The sequence below is a fragment of the Amblyomma mixtum genome, chromosome 2 (genome assembly GCF_055824585.1).
Source record: "Amblyomma mixtum isolate Tamu chromosome 2, ASM5582458v1, whole genome shotgun sequence".
Classification (NCBI taxonomy): domain Eukaryota; kingdom Metazoa; phylum Arthropoda; class Arachnida; order Ixodida; family Ixodidae; genus Amblyomma; species Amblyomma mixtum.
Window position 1 is genome coordinate 143356288 of NC_143013.1, and position 5818 is coordinate 143362105.

Consider the following 5818-nt stretch of genomic DNA (forward strand, 5'->3'; position numbering starts at 1 on the left):
CCGGATGTTTATTCGTCGGGCTGCTATTACTCCTTGTTCGGCTAGTTCTTCTATTTCAGCATCGGTACTCCGCAGGAGTTTATATTCGGATATGACGCCCTTTGAATGGTTCAGGGTGCGGTGTGCAGTTACCTGCACACACATTTCTCCAAGATTCTGTAATGACATCAGTTTGTTGCTTTGTTCTTTTGTGTTTATTTCTACATGGAGATCTCCGTTTCGCTGCTTCTTGGTTTGTAGTCTTTGCCTACACAGCTTTTTAGGGTGTCGCCGATGACAAATGCAGACAGGTTGGCTACCGGTTCATCAGTGTTTGAGTAACCCATAAAAAACTTCGCAAACATTTCTGGCTTCTGTGGATTCAATTTCTTCACATCGGTGCGACCCCTTCTTGGGGGCCGATCAGATTTTTTTGCAGATTTATCCATACGGCATGTACTGACTAAAGGTTCCTAATACTCTGTCGCCTCTGATTCAACCTTATACACAGAGGAAGGTCCCAGGACTCCCCGCCTGGTAGACAGACGAGGAGCCCATCGGCCGAGGATTGACCACTTCCTCGACTGCCACCGTTCATTGTTTCTTCTCTCCACCTCTCAACCTATCGCAACGGTACGGATGACAGCTTCGGTATGGGGGCTAAGGGTCCGTGGTGGCGCCAAGCACCAACACCTCGTTACACAAGGTGCCCCTGCGGGTATTATGGGTTCGACTGCATTCGTGGGGTTTATTGCTGTAATTACGCTGAGGGATTCAGTGTAGATAGCACTGTTTTTTATGTTTTTCGTCATTATGTGATCTACAGCTACAGCAATGGCGAAGCATTCTGCTGTGAAAATTGAAGCGCACTGGGGCAGCCTGACTACTTTCTCCCATTTACCTTCTACTATCAAACTCCCTACATATAGTGCTGTTTTAGAACCGTCCGTGTCGAAATCGGCATAATTCTTGTATTTTTCTCGTACTGCACATATCTCTTGCTGCATGTATTCCTGTGGGGTTCGCCTTTTGTGAATGTGTGTTAGTGCGAAATCGCATACATCAGGAAACGTGTACCAAGGTGGCAACGGATCAGGTCTCCGTGCACCATCGGGAAGTGCGTCTAGTATGTTTATTTCTTGACATTTTTCCTCGAAGCGGAGCAGGAGTGGTCTGACAGCTTGAGGTTTGTTGATAAAGAGTATTCTGGATGGGCATTTAGTAACTATAGGGTAACACAGATGCTTTGGCAAAGACCTTATTTTGAGTACATATGCACAGTTTATCATTGTTCTCCTGTTGTTGAGAGGCGGCTCATTTGCTTCCACGTGAAGACTATTTACAGGGGATGTTCTGTACGCCCCAGTTACGAGGCGCAAACCAAGGTTCTGTACTGGATCTAGCTTTTTAAGGTAATATGGCCTCGCAGGGCCGTATACTATACATCCGTAGTCTAAGGAACAGCGCACTACTGACCGATAGATGTGCAATAGGCACAACCTATCGGACCCCCGGCGTTTCCGTGACAGCACTTGAAGTATATTCGGGGATTGGGTTGCTTTCTTTTTTAGGGTGTTTATGTGCGGTAGGAACGAGAGCTTTCCGTCGAAAGTTGGGCCTAAAAATTTGTGTTCTTGTTATACTGGAAGTACGGTTCTATTTGAGCGGAGGGTGGGATTAATCTGCAATCCTCTTTGGAGCGAGAAAAGAACCGCAACTGTTTTTTGCGGGGAAAACCTAAAACCATTTCAGTCAGCCCAGATTGCTAATTTGTTTATGGTAAGCTGTACTTGTCTCTCACAAGTTGATACGCTAGAAGATCTGCATTGAATCTGGAGGTCATCGACGTAGACTGAGTACATAATGGAGTGCGGAATTATATTCGCTAACGAATTCATTGTTACTATGAACAATGTAGTACTTAAAATGCATCCTTGAGGCACACCATTCTCTTGGGTGAAATTCTTCGTGAGGCTAGCACCGAGACGAACTTGGAATGAACGGTTCGACACAAAGTCGCTTAAACATTTTAGCATCCTCTCGCGGATGCCAAGCTCTGCCAAGTCACGAAGAATCCCGAACCTCCATGTTGTGTCATATGCCTTTTCCATATTGAAAAAGACAGCAAGGTAGTGTTGTCTGTGTATAAACGCCTCTCGGACCGTGTTTTCAAGGCGGACGAGATGGTCAACTGTGGAGCATGCTTTATTAAAACCACACTGGTGGACATCCAGAAGCTCACGGGATTTTGAAATAAACATTAACCTAATATTGAGCACACTTTCAAAAGATTTGGCTAGACAGCTTGTAAGCGTTATAGGCCTGTAACTGCTAGGGGAGGTTGGTGGTTTTCCTGATTTTAGGAATGGAACAATAATTGATTTTTTCCAAGCTGCTGGTATTTTTCCTTCCACCCATATTTTGTTAAAAAATTGTAGCAGAACTTCTACAGAGGGTCCAGATAGATGAGACAGCATTTCATAATGAATTTCACCGGGACCTGGTGCAGTTTGTTTACCTATAGACAGTACTCTCTGAATTTCCTGAAGTGTAATCAAATTATTGTAGGGTTCCTTTGTGCTGCCTGCCGTAGGAAGCCTTTGTTTTTCGATTGCGTTTCTGTATGTTAAGAATGAGTGTGTGTATTGTGACGAAATAGGAACTGTTGAAAAATGTTGACCCATAATGTCTGCTTGTTCTTTAATGCTCGTCTGTACACCGGGGTCTGTCAGAAGAGGAAGTGTGAATGGGGAGTAGCTGCCATTTATTTTTCTAACCTGCTTCCACATTTTTTTTATGTTATTGTACTGTTTATGGAGGACACGTAACATTGCCAGGAAGTTTTTTCGGCATTAGCTTTTGCCTTTTTGAAACATATGAAATTCTCGTGACTTGGATACCTTCGAAAAACTCCCCAGGCTTTATTTTGTTGTTTTTTCGCTATCCTACATTCTTGTGTACACCAAACCTTGTGGTTCTCGCGCACCACTCCTGTGGACTGGGGAATAGCTACGCGTGCAGCATCGATGATACACTTCGTGAGAATTTCATTCAGTTCGTCTACGCTAAGTGTGTCTGAGAAAATGCTTTCTAAACTGGCTTTTTCGCTAAATAATGCCCAGTCAGCTAAATGGAGCTTCCATCGTCGTGGTTTAGTTGGGAGGATGACAGGTGAGGATGATAGGCTAATAAAAACTGGCAGGTGATTACTCCCATACGGATTGTCTACAACATCCCCTTTAAAATCGTTAAAAACAGATGGTGACCTAAAAGAAAAGTTTGATTTTGTAGCTGACAATGCTGACCGCAACTGCCTCAAATTTTGTTTTGATTCTTTGAACGCCAATCGACAATCGCGACGCCTCCTCCTGAGAGTCTATTTGCCTGCTCGCGATCTCGTCTAAATGTTTTATGTTTCAGGATATTAATGTGTTTTGGACCAAGATTTGTTTCCTGTAGAGTAAAGCTACAAGTAACATTGACGCTAAAATGTCTGTTATATCATTGTAATTCTTCAACAGTCCTCTAGAGTTCCACATAACTCGAAAAGTCATGTTTATGTTTGTGGCAGGAACGATAAAGGGTTTACTTACTTTCGGGACCCGTTATGAGGGCCCTGTCCTTCTTTCGCTGAAGAGAGCTGTTCCGCCGCTGTAAAGCAGGCGGGCTGGGGGTTGGATCCATCACCTCGTCAGAGGTGCTGGAAGACCGCAGTGAAGCCGCGGGTGTGTGGGTTTCAGGCCTCCCCCGACGGAGGGAAGCCCTGCGGGATGCCGACCCATGGACCGGCGCTCCCTGCTTTGAAAATGGCAAGGCAGCCTTAGCTGTCACTGCCTGGAGCGTGGATGGCCCTGCCCTAGGTTCGGTGAAAGTGGCCTCGACAGGTGCCGGAGTGCTGTGTGGTGCTACGCCCCTGCGCACCGCATCAGCAAAGTTGGATTTTGCTGTGAAAGAGAAAGTGTTCGTGAGTGCGAATCGCTTTCTTGCTTCTCGAAATGATATATTTTCCTTTGTATTTATGGTGATTATTTCTTTTTCTTTCTTCCAGGACGGACATGCCCTGGAGTACGCAGCGTGGTCTCCTTCACAGTTAGCGCAGCGTAGAGCTGCGTCGCAATCCTCAGAATGGTGGTCCTTTGACGCGCATTTCGCGCAAGTTTTGCGGCCGCGGCAACTCTGTGAGCCGTGGCCAAACCTCTGACAATTGAAGCATCTTCGCGGCTTAGGAATATAGTGTCGAAGATTTACTTTAAGGTATCCAACGTCGATGGTTTCAGGCAATGTGCATGTGTTGAAAGTGAGGAGCCGGTGTTTGGTATCTATTTCTTTGTTGTCCTTGCGGATTTTTATTCGGTACACATCTATGAAATTTTGATCGGAGAGCCCTTCCAGCATTTCTTTCTCTGTGAGATGTAGAAAATCGTTTTCTGAGATGACGCCACGGACAGTGTTGAGGGATCGGTGTGGTGTGATGGAGACAGGCGTCTCCCCCATACACACTATGCTTGCGAGTTTGGAAGTTTGAACATTATCTCGGAGTTCCAGCAATAGATCGCCGCTGGCCATTTTTCATACTTTGTAGCCGGGACCGAAAGCCTCTGTTAATCATGTCGATACGATGAAGGGGGATAGAATTCTGGCCTGTTTATCTCGCACTTCGCTGTGGATGACATGTAATTTGGCAAAAGTTGGCTTCTTTTTAGAAAAAAAGCTCTCTGCTTCGTTCCGTCCTCTCTTGAGAGAGCGATCAGGTTTGGAAAAAGGGGGAGCCATAAAAATTCTAGTTTTTCGGTCATGGTGCCAGCCACCCACCATGGAGCACAAGAAGGGGACGGGACCGAAACTTGCGAGCAAGTCCTGCCCGCGCCAGCTGTACACCTCAACTATAACCAAATATGACGCAACTCACGGTCGTTGGCCACACAAAGTTAACCCTAGCCGCCAAGAAAAAAGGAAAAAGCAGAGAAGGCAGGAAAAGACAGGATAGTTGTAAGAAAGGAGACAAGAAAGTGAAAGATGGAGAGGAGAACAGGAAAAGGCGACTGACGATTTCCGGAGGTGCCGTCTACAGGAAGCTGGGGCCAAAGTGGTGTGTTGCCTCCGCCGAGGGGCCATAAAGGTCCAAACGCTAGGCATCGGCTCAACCACCAGGATTCCCTTTTCCCCGGACACCGCGGGTGCTCGGGTCCGTGGTGGAGCACTGCTCACCATCATCCCCCTGCGGGAATGTCCCTGCGGATGCTCAGGTAGCCGTTTCTGTCGCCACTCACCAACGTCTGCATGAATCAGACGCCCGTGCGGGGGAAAGGACCAGAGTGAGACCGTTCATTTTCAATATTGCTGTAAATCTTTGTAGCGTTTGTTTGTAGTGTTTGTTCATGCTTCAAGGCTGCCGACATGCCGCTTTATCGCTTCGTTTGTAACGCAAGACGCGCCTAGATTTCTCTCGATTGATCGCATCCAGGCGGAGCCGATTCTACTTTGCGCCAGAGTGTTCTAGTAACTTTCCAAGTTTTATCTCGAATGTTCGCTATCAGCTTTAAAAAGAGCACGGCCGACAGCGGCGGGCATTCCGTTCGACAACCGTCGAGCACGCTTGTTCCTACGCTGCCGCCGAGTGATTCAGTTCTTTGCGCGCGCAAGTAAGCCCAAATAAAGAGCTTCGTTTGAATGTCTTTGTTGCCGTCTTCCTGACCGCTGGACTACAGTCAGCACTACTTGACATCTGGTGGAGGGGCTAACGGATGTTCCTGTCGCCCTCACCCCCTGGGAGCCATCAGAGCAGCCTTAGCCGTCTCGAAGATCACGAGAAGGGCGCAGAAGCCGTCCCATCCGAAGG

General features: G+C 47.0%; 1 pseudogene; it reads right to left on the minus strand.

The window, feature by feature from the left end:
* Window positions 1-3564: 3564 nt before the first annotated feature.
* Window positions 3565-4752, minus strand: LOC149361115 (uncharacterized; annotated as a pseudogene).
* Between the last annotated feature and the right edge of the window lie 1066 nt (window positions 4753-5818).